Below are 16,908 nucleotides of genomic sequence, written 5' to 3' on the forward strand. Positions count from 1 at the left end.
TAGTCCATAAAAAGGCTCAGAGAAAATATAGGGTCTCCTTGGATTTGACTGCTGACCCAGCTGTGGTCTCCCCCACTGCCAGCTCAAATCTTAGCTTCATCTAATCCAGCACCCCCTGATAAAGAGGCAAAATGGTTAGGTCTTCTGATCAAAAGAATGTCACTTTTGAGTAATCTAGCCTTTAGGTGTTAAATTACCAAGGATGTATGTGGACAGTTTTTTACAGTGTTCGTACAGTTTGGATGATTTTGCTGCATCCTTACCTGCAGAGCAAAAGTTTTATATGAATTAAATTTTTTAATTTGGCTCAGGTTTTGAAACATGCTTTGAGAAGTGTGCTTGAGTATGCAGGTGCAGTCTCAAGAAATGTTGCTTCTTCTGTTGTATTAAGAGTGTATGCTTAGTTACAAAATCAGAACTCTGATAATTTAAAAGCTGAAATTTTGAATGAACTGTTAAGTTCTGAACTGGTGTTTGGGCCCTGTGTTACACAAATTCTCAAACAGTGGTGTCAGGGACAAATTAATGCATGGTGTGTATCTAAGAAGTTTCATGCACCCAGGTTCTCGCCAAACAAGGTGTTTTCCTTCAAGGGGCAGAACAAGCAAAAATCCCAGATAAAGAAAAGTTGGGTCCAGAGGGAAATGGTAGGAGAATAGTTCTAAACCACATAACTAACTTATCAAGGCATTTTCTTGTATTTCTCTTTTCTAGATGTGATCACGACTGCGACCGCAACCTTGCAAGAAAGTTCCTCAGAATTGCAAGCCTCATGGCATCAACGATCTTCATAATACCAGTAGCCAGACTACACATGAGAAAAATTAAAATGATACTTGAAGAATTGTTGGACCCAATACCTTCATCCCTTGTACTTCCAGGTACTGCTACTGGGAATTGTGAAATAAGAACTGCAGTGATGGAGGAATTAACTTTCTCTGAATCCAGGGCTCCCTTTCTTCAGACTGCAGCCCAGTCTGTCCAGACTGACACTTAAGAATTTTTACGTGGAGAGCAGTATCCATGGGATTTCCAAGTGCAAGACTTGTGAGGTCCTCAGAACATGTCAAAGCATGTAATTGTAAAGGAGGTCTTGGCAGTGATTCATGCCTTAAAAGTTCTTCACCACTTATGAGCTCCAGGTCCTCCTATAGTGGTTACAGACAATGCTACTGTGATGTGGTATCTGAACAAGCAAGGGGGACAAGATCATACCCTCTTTGCCAGTTGACAGTAATGGCATGGGAGTGCTGGCTTTACAGCATTCTGTTACTCTTTAAGGCAAATACAGTCTGTCAGAGGAAAGGCATTGGCAAATAGACTAAGGAGACCCTGTACAGACCCTCATGAGTGGAAGCTCTTTGTAGATGCCTTCCAGGACTTGATCCAAATGTGTGGAACACCTCAAGTAGATCTGTTTGCCTCCTTTCAAAACAGACAACTGAAAAATTCTGTTCAGGACATGCTTTTCAGCTTTGCTTGAAAGACATTTCCAAGGTTGGTTGTGTTCCTTTATGCATTTCCACCCTTTCCAGTGATTCACAAAGTGGTTCTTAAAGATTCAGAAAGAATTACAAAAGGTCATTGTGGTAACCACCTTTTGGCCCAGGCAATGGAAGTTGCCATGGGCAGTTAAAACCAGCTTTCTCACAGACTGCATCTGCTTATACAACATCAAGGGAAAATGGCACACCCCATATTAGAACATTTGCAACTGACAGCCTGGATTATTCTGTTTTGATACCTTTTAAGCACTTGTTCCATGAGGATATACAGCAGGTAATTAAGGAGGCAAGAAAACCTGCAACTAAAATCTTACATTTACAATGGGAAGAGGTTTTCTAGGTGGTGCCTAGCCAATAAACAGTGGTCCTGAAAGAGTTTCAACTGCTCTGATTTTGAAATGTGTGTTCTACTTGGAGATGGTTTGTCATATGCTTCTGTCAAAGTGCATCTTGTGGCCATCTAAGTATATCTGTCCATGGATCCAACTCTTTTGTCGTCAAACAGTTTATGAAAGAACTGTTCCTTGTGAGACCCACTCAAAAGCAAATTCCTCCTCTTTGGGGGTCCAAAGTTTGTTCTTGAAAAATTGACCTAACCTCTTTTAGAATCTGCCTCTCATCTGCCATCTGCAAGGTGAGTCTCTTAAGCTGCAAGCTGTCATGGTGGCACAACCCTACCTGATTTTTTTACAAGGACAGGGTTTGTCACAAGTTATTCCAATATTCATACCTAAAGTTGTTTCTGAATTTACATTGAAGTCATCAATCAGCCAATAATCTATCTTCATCCCAAAAAACAAGGGAGAAATGATTCTACATACCTTGGTATGGTGGCTCAGGTTCTTCCTTGACAGAATAAAACTTTTCAGGAATGATGATCAGCTGTTTGTTTCCTATACAGGGGTTAAGAAGGATCAGCATATCTCTAAGCAAATGGTTTGCATAAAGGTTGTCTTCTGCCATTGTATTCTGTTACTCCCAGCATTGTAAATCTCTTCTAAGCAAGGTTAAGGTTCCCTCAACTAGGGCCTTATCCTCTTTGATGAAAAAAAGGTGAACTCTAGAAGCATTTTAGAGGCAGCATATCTTCACAAAGCACTACAAACTGGATTCCTTTTCAAGGTCCAGAACAGTCTTTGCTTGGACCATTGTCCAGAGGCTCCTGGATCTCTAGAAGCATTCTAGGGGCAGCAACTTGGTCCTCTGTTCATATCTTCACAAAGTAGATTCATTTTCAAGGTCCAGAGCAGGCTTTGCTAAGACCATTCTACAGAGGCTTCTGGATCCTTACCCTTCCACCTCCCAGATAGGGTAAGCTTTGGAAGTTTATTTAGAATACCACTATGGCAGTGGGAATGATGAACATAGTGCAGTTGTGCAAGTCCTACTTACCTGTAACATAAATGTTTGAATTCCTCACTATCTCAATGGTAGCATCCACCTGCCCAACCCCCAGATTGTGCATAGCTGAGTTGAGTTTCAACCGGTCTTGTTTGGTTGTTTTTAGACTTGTATTTTATATGTGGTGTGATTGGCTGACATTTTACTCTTGCTAAATCATTCTGGCTTTATGCAATTTCCTCTCCTCCTTTGTGAAAGTGAAAAAGCCTGAACATTATTTCCTGTGAGAGCTGAATGCTTCCTTCTCAAAATATGTTGAATCAGTCAGTTGTCACAGGAAGAGGAGAGGGGTGTCTGTGCTTTTGAAAGCTGGTCATTACTGGGTTACCTTGGCAGACCCAGAATGTCACTAAGGCAGTGAGGAATTTGAGCATTTACTGTAAAAGGTAAGTAGGACTTGTACTACTGTACTTTTAACATTTACAGGGCTTAGTCTAATAAATGCTTGGAAGGTCTGGCAAAGTTTTTTCCTACTCTTTTATCTTCCAGGATTCCACCTTTTTCATTAACCAGTACATCATCATTGTTGTTTGCCTGTAAAGAATCAAGTTTGGTATACAGTTGAGATCCCTCCCCTTAAGTTTTTTTCATTTGTTTCACATTATTTAATTTGCATCACAATTTCTGATTTATTTTCATCAATGTGCCTCCTGCTGATGTGATACTGTGAATATCAAATTGAACCCCCAACCAGTGGACTGTATTTGCTAAAAAACCCAAGCACATTGCGTGCAGTTACACTGTTGTTGATCCTTCAACTAGACTTCCTGCAAAAGTATGGACTGCTTAATGCCTTTATATCACCTCAAATGATCCACGAGACTGGAAGGGCATACTTGAGTAAGAAGAGTCCCATAGAGAGTGTTTTTTTCTTAAAAGTTTTTGACCCATTTACCTTGTGTACTGACAAGCTTTAGAGCAGCTAGTTGGGCTTCAGATGACAATACCTACAGATTTAATAGAGTTAAGTATTGTGTAAACATTAAAGTTAGTAGAATTTAGTACTGTTTAGCATAATATGCCCCAGTAAAGCATCCTTATTAGTCCGCACCAAAAAAGCACCCTTAATAGCCTTCTAACCCAAGTACATCACCCCCCCTTGTAACTCACCAGTCAAAGGACTGTTCAGTATGGATATGCAACTTCCTAACTTCTCTGTGGCTAGTTTTGTGGATAAGGGCATCTTGAGACAGTATAGCAATAGTCTCTTCTTTACTGACAACCTTTAAATTCTTAAAGAAGCAGACATATTATGCAATAGGAGTACTTATACAGTGATACTGGAGGCGAAACCCGCACATACAAGTACTCATCAGGTTGTCAAAACCACGCAAAAACACCCACCTCACATAGCACAAAACACACACACAGACTTGTATATGCTGAGGCACTTAAAAGCAGTCTTCCTAAATAACAAGGTTGCCTAGACTGCCCATTGTCAAAGCTATGACTCATCAAGCCCAAAGGCACTCAGAAAAAACACCTGTCATCACATATACTGTCACTCTCAGTGGAACCCCAAACACCAAGCCCAGTAAACACACCTCCCAGAGCTCTCATCATACTGGACTGTATTGTAAGATATACTGATGCACCTCTAATCAGGCTTATACAAGGACATGATAACTGTTAGTTTTTTTTTTTTATCTGAAGACAGGATCTGCCAAATCATACATGCATTCAAGTCATTACATCACAAGTCCCAGTATGATTTCATAATAGTCCATCTAAGTCTTTTGGTTAAAGCACTTGGGCTTCAGACCAGTTGTTTTACATTAAGAAGGTTTGTGGTCTGCACTGTTGTGGCAGGACAGATAGTTTACATCCTCCTAAGTTGTGAATTGCTGATTGAAGGCTCAATGTCTGTTATTCTGAAAGTGTACTAGTTCTGGTTTAAACACTTGGGCTCCAGGCCAGTTATTTTACATTAAGGTTTTGGTCTGCACTCTTGTGGGAGGAGAGGCTAGTTTCTGCCCTTCTGAGCTGGGAATTTCTGGTTAAAGGCTTACTGTGCCTGCTTATTTGAACTGTTTTTCTGATACTGGTGCACCTTGTCTGCTGTAGCATAGACTAGATTCAGGCCTGCTAAATCTAGATTTGTTTGTATAACTTGAGCACTAATCCAGTCCATCTTTTTTGGAGAAGATTCCCCTGCATCCTAGTGGCAGGAGTGTGTGGTTAGAACTCGTCTGATTGAAGACTGCTGAAACAGGGCTCAGTTTTGAGGTTTTTTTACTGGTTAATTGGGTGATTTGTTTAAATCAGTTTGCTCGTTTTCTATTGTTATAAAAAAATTGCACTTTATCCATCTGCTTTTGCTGTAATTGTGTTTCTTCCCACTTTATTACCTTATTTTGCTTGTGCTTCTTCTTAAAAATACTCAATTGTATTATTCTACTGCAGTTATTACTGCTTGGTAGTAGCCTGATTAAATTATAACTGTTATTCTAAGCCTTTTGGTTTAAGCACTTGGGCTTCAGACCAGTTGTTTTACTTTAAGAAGGTTTGTGGACTGCATTGTTGTGGCAGGTTTGTGGTCTGCACTGTTGTGGGAGGAGAGGCTAGATTCTGCCCTTCTGAGCTGGAAGTTTCTGGTTAAAGGCTTATTGTGCCTGCTTATTTGAACTGTTTCTTTCTAAAATTTGTGTGCCTTGTTTGCTATAGCTCAGAAGTTAGTAGTTTATTGGCCATTTTGGGCTAATTTCTCTCTCTTTCATTTCCCTGCTATAAAAACTGCATTTACGCAGTTTTTTGTGCTTGTATTCAGCTCAGCAAGTGCCTGTCAGGTATCCTGCAGAGTTCTACAGCAGCGAAGAGACAAAACAGAGACTTTGGAGTGATTAAGTATAATTTTTCTGCATTTTCTTGATGTCTTTAACTATTTCTGCCTAAAACGCCAATTCGTTAGCATTTCTGTGATTTAAAAAGCTAGTTTCTGCTACATATTGTACTTATTTGCTGTCTGCAGTTGAACTAAGTCATTTTTGTGTTTAGATAAGCTGTTTAACTGTTGTAGGCTACACACTAAAGTGTGATAGCCATTTCTGTGCATTTAAAGTGTTTTTTTTCATTGTATCTGCTTTATTTTCTGTAAAAAACAACCCCCCCAAAATATACTTGTTTCCTGCTTTTCTGAACTAGTATAGTCCAGTTTTCAGACTATTGCTGAATTCAGGGCTGTGTTGCAAGTTTCTGTGTTGCCCATACCTTACTTGGATAGAAGGAAGTTTCTCTGTTCACCTGTGAAAGAGGGGAGCTTTGAGCAGCCTATCTGTCCCTGGAGGAGTGGTTTCAGCCCAGAAGTTAGTAGTTTATTGGCTAATTTCTATCTCTTTCATTTCCCTGCTATAAAATCCGCATTTGCGCACCGGGCAGCACTGATTAGCTAAGGTTAAACTGTTCCCGGCTCCACAAAGTCTACTCTTCAATTTTTCCCTTGGAACTAGCAAACTTTCAACTTAAGCACTCAAACCATTCATTTCACAGCCCAGCACTTTCTCAAAACTCATAGCAAGCACTAATTAACCCTAGCACTAGACTCCCCCTATACTGTCCAGAAGGGCAAGGCTCTCTGTTCGTCCCTTCCAGCCAATCAGTAAAACAGCTCACTTTACCGATTCAGGCATGTCCAAAGGGCAGTTTAAAAGTGTACTCTCCAGCCCAACTGGTGAATCTGGGCATTTTGAGGCAATGTTAGAACTGCTTCATGTACACAGACTTCCCTCTCCTCCTACCACCAAACACTAATATATGCAAGAGATGCAATTATACAGCCAAACTGGAGGCAAAGCACTCTCAACCCAAGACTGGAACTGACAGTCAAGAGGAAAAGGGAAATACTTGCAACAGACCACCAGTCTCACATAGACATATTAAACCAACACCGGCAAATAACACATATAAATACACGAAAACATACTCGGAGGATCGAAATAAAAATCTGCAAAAGCAACAGAGGCTTCTAAAGCAGACATCCAAACAACCTCCACACCCCATCCGAAACCATGAACCACACTTCACAGTCAGTGTGCCAAGCAATCACAGCCCCTAAGGCAAAATAACATATCCAACACACTAGTAATAGGCGACTCTATAGTCAGGCAAACTGATGTCCCACTAACTAGGCTGGATAAGGAGAAGGTTACAGTTACCTGCCTGTCAGGCGCCAGGATCCGCCACATAACACAAGCACTCAGGTGACTCCAGAACAAGTACAAATACGACTCTGTCATTGTCCATGTTGGTGTGAATGACTTGAGATGTACCTCCCTGGACTACATGAAAAGAGACATGGAAGAGCTCTCTGATCCCATAGCCTAGGCCGATATGACCCTGAGTAGCATCCTGCCCTCAGCAAGAATGATGCCACAGTATAAAGAAAAAAATGATCAATTTCAACAATTGGCTAAGTTTCTGGTGTCATTCAAAGGGGATCCAGTATATGGCTGCCTGCAATGACATGCTCAACAAGCCACGTTGCTTCACAAGAGATGGCTTGCACCTGTCACCCTTAGGCTTTCAAATACTGGCCAAGGCTTTTGCTGCCCCCATAGTGCCTTTTTTAGGTAAGGCTCAAAAGACAAACCCACCACCGTAAATAGCACAAGTAACCAAAAAGTGAGGGTAATGCTACTCAACACCAGAAGTCTAAACCTCAAAATGCACGCACTCGAGGCACTCCTCAGTATGGAGAACATCGATATCTGTGCAGTAACTGAAACCTGGTTTAAGGCTCCAGAGAGCACCCCAGCACTACCAGGCTATAACTCATACCACACTTTTTGGCCACAGTACCCAGACCAAAACACAAAAGGCAGGAGTGTATCCTTATTCATCAAGGATACCCACACCTCCAGGTTAGTGGCGCAGCACGATGGCTCAGAGATCATCCATGTGCAACTAACAATGGCCAAAACTGCAATTCAAATTGTAGCTTGCTACAGATCACCCACCATGACCTAGGACCCCCATTCCGCGTTTCTGGAGACACTGGAAAATATGAAGGTCTTACCAAACACCCTAATATTGGGTGATTTTAATTACCCAAACATTAACTGGGAGAACTACTCAAGTACTAACTCCCTTGCCCAACGCTTCCTAGAATTTATAAACTCGAATGCCCTAGATCAACTGGTCAACACCCCCATTAGAGGTGACAACATATTGGACCTGGACATCACCAACATGGGCGACTGGTGTTCCACACCGGAGGGCAACCCCTCACTGGTTAGATCAGACCATAGACTAATCACTCTGGATATCCACTTTCCGCCCCACCCCCAATCAAGAAAACCACAGTGAAAAACATTTCAAAAGCAAACTTCACGTTACTTAAGACTGAGGTGGAAAGGTTTACAGCCTCCATGCTAAAGGACAATGCTGTCCAAGCTGCTGAATCCCTTACAAAGGCACTCTATGAGCACCTGCAAAAATGCATGGCTCATGCTATCCCAAGCAAAACCAAGACTCACTCCTCCAAGAAAAGGAAACCAGTCTGGTGGACCCCTGCCATAAACAAGCTGTATGATAGAAGGAGGAAACTAGGGAAGGAAAGACATCTCTGATCAGTATCAGCAAAACACTATGATCCCTCATAAAATCATCCAAGGCTAGCTTCGAAAGAAAAATTGCCAAGGACTCCAAAGATAACCACAAAGTGTTCTTTAGCTATGTCAAGAACCTAAGTGGAAACTCTCAGATCCACTCTGAGTTAGTGCAGAATGGCACAAAATACACTGAAGCAACTGATATTGCCAAAGTTCTGACAGACAGGTTTAGTGCAAACTTCACCCCCCTCTTACCCCCTAAAGGGACCATATCCATACCAGAAGAATGTAGAGCCCCGGCAATCACTGACATACAGGTTAAAACAGCCCTATCCAAAGCCAAAAACACAGCTTCAATGGGACTGGACAGTGTCCCAGGCTGTGTCTTACACGAGCTCCAAAATAAACTAACCCCTCACCAAAACAACTGTTCAAAGTCAGCCTGTCTACAGGCTACGTACCCATAGAGTGGCGCACAGCAACAGTTATCCCGCTCCACAAAGGTAGAGCTACAATGGACCCCGGAAACTATCACCCTATAGGCCTGACTAGCCTGGTCTGCAAGGCTATAGAGCACATCATCATGGAACTCATTAACAGAGACATTGGGAATCTCCAAACATTGGATCCTACCCAGTTTGGCTTTGTTAAGGGCAGATCATGCTCCTAAACCTAGTGGACTTCTTTGAGACAGTTACCAAGGCTTTAGATGAGGGAAAGGAGGTCCACACAGCCTACCTAGACCTTGCAAAGGCTTTCAAAACCATTCCCCATTCTGGTATTATAGACAAGCTCACCAGCCTGAACATAAACCCCTATGTCATGAGGTTTCCAATTGGCTCATGGATAGAACCCACATGATGAGAGTTGCAGGCTCTTTGTCTGACTCTAAACCAGTTATAAGTGGCTTCCCCGGGGCTCAGTCGTGGGACCTCTCCTGTTCAGTATATACTTCTCAGAGGCACAGGCAAACACAGGAGGACTATGGCTGACCAATTCACAGATGACTGCAAACTGGGGGCCATAACTGACTCTCTGACTGATACAGACATCGTCCAGAAGGTTCTTTCTGAGATGGATACCTGGTGTCAAAATCATGGACTCAAGCTAAATGCCAAAAAGTGCATAGTCATCCCCTTTGGAAAAAACAAAATACCTGTGAACTACCACATAGATGGTAGTCCCCTAAATACAGAAAATGTAATAAGGGATCTGGGGATCCAAGTAGATAGTAATCTCTCTTTTGATAATCATATTGCCAAGGTGGTTAGAACATCCTTCTATGTGGCCCACCTAATCACAAAAGGGTTCGCATCTAGAACAAAAGACATTATTGTGCCCCACTACTCATCACTCATCAGACCCATCATAGAGTACAATGCCCCATTTGGGATGTACCTTATAAGACACCTGCAACAGCTGGAAAGACCACAAAAGTACCTCACCAAGAGGATTACTGGCCTCAAACAGATGCACTATGCAGCCTGACTGAAGAAACTCCAGCTGTACTTGGTTGCATACCGCTTACTCAGAGGTGATCTCTGCCTGACTTACAAGGCCATGTCCAACCCAGAATTGATAGACATGTTCCACCTAAAAAAAACAAATCCCCGAGAGCCACACTCTCTAGAGATCTAAACCTCACCACAATTATAAATACAACATACTGGAGGGATAGATTCCTGTCCCAGAGACTTCCCATGCTTTGGAACATGATTCCAATCTACATTAGGCAGAGCCCCTCTCTAACACTCTTCAAGAGAAACCTTGACGAGTGGATGGGAAACAGAAAATTTACCCCAGGGATCACTGCAGTGGCTCTGATGGACAGTGGCACAGGGAACTAATGGCTGTGCCGGACAGAGGCACAGGGAACTAATCTAAGGGGTGACAAAAGCCAACACATTCTGGCTAGGCTTATGGATGCCCTCGGGCAGATAGCCTAGTACTTACCTATGAACCTAGATGTAAATGACCTGAAATGTACCTCCCTGGACATTATGAAGAGAAACATTATGAAGCTTTCAGACTGTGTCAGACTTGTATTAGCCTAGAATTGAGCAGCATATTACCATCACCAAGGATGATGCCACAATATGAGCAAAAAATGATTGATTTCAACTTCTTGTCTTTTTGGTGCAATTCTAATGGGATGTAATATTTGTCAGCTTGGAAGAACATGGCTACCAGACCATGTTTCTCTATAAAGGATGGTCTGCACCTCTCCCCTCAAGGCTTTTGAGTACTGGCTAAAACTTTGTAGTGCCTTTTTTAGGTAATGCCAAGTTGACAAACCTACCGACAGGAAAAGTGAGCCCAACTGAATCTCAAACTGTTACTGCTCAATGCCAGGAGTCTAAATAAAGAAATAATACACTCCCTCTAAGCTCTCCTCACAGTTGAGAATATAGACATCTGTGCAGTTACTGAGACATGGTTTAAAGCGGCAGAGAGTTCCACAGCAATGCAATATTTCGGTGCTTTCCACACTTTCAGACCAGTAGCTGCACAGAGAAGGGCTAAAGATGGAGGTGTCTCGATTTGCATCAATAACATGCATTCCTCTTGGGTAGTCAAACAGAATGATGTACTGGAGTTCCCTCATATCCAGATCACCACAGACAAAATCCAGTACCATATCCTAGTCAGCTACAGGTCACCCTCCATTTCCCAAGAAGCTGGCAATGCATACTTGGACCTACTGTGGGCACTAACCATCCAACCTAACACCTTACTCATGGGAGACTGTAATTACCCCTGTATAGACTGGGAATCCTACATGGCCTCAAATCTACAGGCGTGTAGATTCCTGGACTTCATAAATAAGTGAGAAGGTCACTGAAAAACCAATCAGTAAAAACAAAATAAAAACTCCAGCAAAGCAAAAACTTCCACTGAGTGACCTCTGAAACCTCTTGTATCAGAGGCACATGGGATATAGGCAAATGGCCCTTATGAACATCAGGTGTTTCAGCTAATTGGCTGTGCTGACGAGGTCATAACAAGGCTGAAATGTACATATCCACAGCTAGTGGGGTTTGGCTTTATTGGCCTGAAATTGTCCATTAAAACAACAAAATAAGTCATGGGCATTCAGAATTGCCAATTAGCTGAAACACCTGATGTACATAAGGGTCATTTGCATATATCCCATGTACCTCTGATACAAGAGGTTTGGGAGGTCACTCAGTGGAAGTTTTAGCTTTGCTGGAGTTTTCATTTTGTTTTTACTGATTGGTTTTTCAGTGACCTTCTCACTTATTGTTTTAGTTTGTTGTTTGGGATATTTTTGCAGTGACCCTAATGATAATAGACATCAGCTGGGTATAACAGCCCTGTGTTTCTTATGCTTAGTCAAATACTCTGCTTGTGCTGTGCTGATGAGGTCATAACAAGGCCGAAATATGCATATCCACAGCTAGTAGGGTTTGGCTTTATTGGCCAGAAATTGTCCATTAAAATGACAAAACAAATCATGGGCATTCAGAATCACCATTTAGCTGAAACACCTGATATTCATAAGGGTCATTTGCATATATCCCATGTGCCTCTGATACAGGAAGTTTGGGAGGTCACTCAGTGGAAGTTCTAGCTTTGCTGGAGTTTTAATTTTTTTACTGATTGGACTTCATAAATAGGAACACCTTTGACCAAATATGGAATGTGCCCACTAGAGGCTCCAACATGCTGGACTTAATGCTTACAAATATAGGAGAACACTACACCTCCTTCCCCCATGTCTCATACTTCCTGATAAGGTCTGTCCATAAAGCTGTCTTCTTTGAAATCAAAATAGGTTCATAAGCGGTTACTAGGCTAACAACCTTAGAGCCCTTGCAAGCCTAGCCATATTTAGCCCAAGGTGCTCCAATTGTCAGTGATTATGTGAATAAAGTTCTTAGATGTAAGGGTCTATGGTAGTTAATATCAGCTTCCTCTGTCCAAGAGGGACATGAGCACCACCCCAGAATTTTGTGTTCAGTCATCCATTGATGTAGGTTGCGTTTGAGGAGAGTCAGGGAGGAGCTCTGTTTCGGGGGAATTGGAAGCTTTTTCCAGAGAAGTGGCAGTCTCTGTGAGATGTATTTGTCTCTCCGATGTGACCTGTTCATGTTGGAGACTAGGTTAAGATCCCTGGAGCGAGTGATTCTCCTGCAGTTTGATTTACGCATGTATATCATTTCCATCAGGGCCGGGTCAGAGACTGCCCTGTATGCCAGGCACAGGTCACCACTTAGCAACCTGTAGGAGACAGAATACAGTGACAGGGTTTTGTCTCTCTGAGTAAGACTTGTTTTGTGTACACTGTAATTTCTTGGTGAGAATCCTGTGTGGTCTCTACAGTTGTTGCTGGTGTCTGGTGAGGTATATGCAAAAGGGAGCATTGCACTCAATTACCGGTCTGATGAGGGTCGAGTATAATGGAATTAGCATCCTTAGAGTTTGATGTAATGCCGCATAGAAGGATTTCTTTACTACTGTGGATAAATGGTGGTCAGAGTTCAGATTGCTATCAACCTGAGTACCCAGATCACATACCACTGGGTCTGCACTTAGGGGGGGTTGCTGTCCATAATGTAAGTAGCACATCTGTCACCTTTCCCAAAGGGAATAATAATGCATTTTTTATCATTTAGCTTTAGTCCATGGATTTATCACCAATCATTTGTCTGCATTAACCCTGTCTGCGGTATGTTATCATCTTTGAGGGGCTCAATGAGTGCTCCAAGTTTGCAATTACCAGTGAATTTGGTCAGCCACAGGCCTTCCAAATTTGCCTGGACTTTTGAGAAGTAAATTCTGAACAGTAAGGGGCCCAGCACAGAAGCCTGTGGCATGCCACTGGTGACTGGTCTGTTGCTAGAGGTGAAGTCAACCACTCTGGCAGTGTGTGTCCTGTCAGTGAGCCAGTTGGCTAACCATCTGATAATGTAGGGGATAATTCCCAATTGGGAGAGTTTCTCTATAATACCAGAGTTTTGGGATTGTTTCAAATGCCTTGGATAGGTCAAGATAGGCAGTACACACTGTCTTTCCCTCATCCAGGACCTTGGTGACTTTCTTGAAGAAGTCAACCATGTTTAACAGGCATGATCTACCTTTAACAAATCTGAAGTGAGTTGTGTCCAGAGTTTGTAGATTACCTATGTCCTTCTTAATAAGGTCCATGAGGATTCTTTCCATGGCCTTGCAGATGAGGCTAGTCAAGCTTATGGGCCTATAATTCCTAGGGTCGGGTGATGGTCCCTTTTTGTGCAGAGGGTGAACTGTTGCTGTGTTCCCTTCTGCCTGAACATAGCCAGTTCTCAGGCTGTGGTTAAATATGGATCAAAGTGGGTATGCTAGGTCATGTTTTAAGTTGTTTAAAAGGCAACCTGGGATGTTTTCTGTTTCCATTGATGCAATGTTTTTGGCCTTTGAGAGCACTGAGATGACCTGCTCTCTTGAGATAATAGCTGTGGAATGGTGCCAGGTGTACTTTGGGGGAATGACTGGAGAGGACAGGGGGGGTGAAGATTTCTCCCAAATCTGTCAGCTAGCAGGTTGTTTATTACCTCTGGCTGAGTATGGGTGGTGCCTTCCACAACCAGTTCAGCACATAGCTGGGTATTCCCTTTTAGACTTTACATGTAGTTAAAGAATGCCTTGTGATTATCCTTATCTATGGAGGCTATGTTTGCTTTGTAATTAGCATTGGAGGACTTGACTCGATCTATAATTTGTTTGTTTAAGCTAGAGAGGGATTTCTTCCTCTTCTGAGCATATTACCTCTTGTTCCTGGACATTAACTTCTTTCTCTTGTTGTATAGCCTGCTTATTCTAGGGGTTCCACCAAGGTGCCTTGTTTTTTTGGCAAGACCTGGTTTTAATCCGGTCAATTACAGACAATTCTATACAACTGCATAAGTGGTTTTACAGGGCATTGGTGTACACCAACGCATAGGATCCCATGTTATCTGCATTCGAGGGGCTTTGAAACATCTTATACCATCATGTAGTAGGAGGTAATTTGTTTTAGAAAAATTCTTAGGCATTTTTGAGTTTGATGGGGTATCTGGTTTTATAATTACATTGAACAAGACTGATTTATGATCTGATCTTATCAGGGAGGACATCACATGGGTGGGGTGGAGCGCAGTGCTCTCCCATGTTAGATAGTACTATGACCAGAACATTTGAGCATCTTGTGCATATGCTGACTAGCTGTTCTACATCATTTGCATTGACAAAGTCCAAGAACTTCTGAGCCAGCATGTTTGTTGTTGTGTATGTTTCCCAGTCAATGGTAGGATAAGTAAAATCACCCACGAGGAAGTTGGGCTGTATGGCAAGTGATTCCAGTAAGTCCAGGTGTGTGGTATGCTTTTTCTGTTTCATCATGGGGGACCTATAGCAAGCTATGATGTGGTAGGGGGATTTGCCTGTAGTTAATTGAACACGGAGTAGCTCAAGAGAGTCATACACTAACCAGTCTGAAGGTGTACTTATCCTTAATGAAGATGGATACACCTCCTCCTTTGGTTCTTTCACGCTCAGTTTGTGCTCTGAAAGTATGGAAGGCATTGTAGCCTTGCACGGCTGGGGTGCTTTCTCTGCCTTTGTGTCTTGATGGCTGCACAGACATCAGCATTTTCCAAAGTGACGAGTGTTTCCAGGGAGTACAGTTTCTTATTTAGACTCCTATAATTAAGCAGCAGTATGTTGAGTTAATCTAGAGAGGATTTTATGTTGGGAGGTTGATTATTTTGACACTACCTAAAAAAGGCACAATAGGGGTGGCTAATGCCTTTGCCACTATCTAAAAGCCTAGAGGAGACAGGTGCAGACCATCTCTGGCAATGCAGCGTGGCCTGTCAGCCATGTCTTCCTAGGCTGACAGATACTGTTGCTTTCTTGACGGTTTCATTTTCAAGAAGTTTAGTTTGTTTTTGTATGCTGTTAGATACTGGATCCCTTTTAACTGACACCATAAGTTAAGCCACTTGTTAGTCAATCATCTTTTGTTTGTATTGTGGCATCATCCTTGGAGAAGGTAGACTGCTGCTTTAGGCTAGGCTTATACTTACCTACGACACCTAACCTGAGAGCTTAGTCATGTTTCTCTTCATATAGTCCAGTGAGGTACATCTCAAGTCATTCACCCCCACATGGACTATGATGGAGTCATACTTGTGGTTGACTGATTTGAGTGCTTGAGTGCCTTGACAGATTCTGCACCTGACAGGGAACTAACCATAACCTACTCCTTATCCAGCTTGGTGAGGGGAACATCCATGTCTCTCACAATGGAGTCACCTATGACCAATAGATTAGGTTTTGTGGTGTTACGCGTTATGGGCTAATTTGTTGAAACACTGACGTGTGTGTTTTATTATGTGTTGTGGTTGTTTTTTTGCATTATGTGTGAAAGTGGCTTCCGTTTGGGAGGCCTCTAATCTTTTGTTAAGTTATTAGCAAGTACCTACACATATGTGGGTTTATGTGTCGTGTTTTTATTTAGTGTGGGAGCTGTGTGTGCACTGACAACTTTGGCATTCGGTTTGTCCTTATGTAAGAGTCTTGCCTCCACCTTTATAGTGTAACTACCTCTCTCACATCAAATATGCATTTGTTTCAGGAGTAAGTGGTTGTCAATATACATGAGACCATTGCTACTACTCCATAATCCCATTAAGACCAGTATCAGTTAGGAACTATTGCAAGGCAAAGTACCTGTTAAGTGATGGTTTGACAAAATTTAGTGCCCCTCTTACAATTACAAGGTTTGTACTATTTTAAAAATAGTAAGTCAAGTTACAATTAGAACTACCAAGTAATGAATATTCAAAGGGATGTATCCTTTCTAGATAACATACTGTTACTCTTTAATAACTCTTGTTTTGGTCAGTTGTTAACATTGCTGAACACATTCTTATGACCTGTATAGTTTTAAATCAAGTGAAAATAATGAAAAGTATATTTGAAAAAGAAAAATGTAGTGTCCCTCCAAACCTGAGAACACAGCTCTCAGAAACTCTCTGTACAGCCAGTCAGTGGCTGCATAGAGGCTGTTTGTACCTGCCTGAAGTAAGCCCAGGACTAGCTCCAGAACAAACCATCCTGGTGCTATCATAAATTAAACAAGATATACAACAAAGGGAAAAATTATGGCAAAAAATCAAGAAGTGTAATTTCCATAAAGATGAGATCTCTCTCATCTAACTAAATAGGCAACTAAGAGTGCTAATTAGGTCAAGCAAAGCCAACTTTGTGGTTAATATAGACTCTTGGGTGAAAATTAATCTTAAGGCCTTCTACAGATATATCAGAAACCAAAATGGCAGCACACAGCAATGTGCTGAACTGGTGGTTAATGGTGCCACATTCACCGAACCTGGTGATATAGTGAAAGTGTTAGCGGACAAATTCAGTTCCAACTTTACCCCCCCCATCCCCAACCATCCCTCCAAAAATAC

The sequence above is a fragment of the Protopterus annectens genome, chromosome 15.part0 (assembly GCF_019279795.1).
Source record: "Protopterus annectens isolate FY-2018-M chromosome 15.part0, PAN1.0, whole genome shotgun sequence".
Classification (NCBI taxonomy): domain Eukaryota; kingdom Metazoa; phylum Chordata; order Ceratodontiformes; family Protopteridae; genus Protopterus; species Protopterus annectens.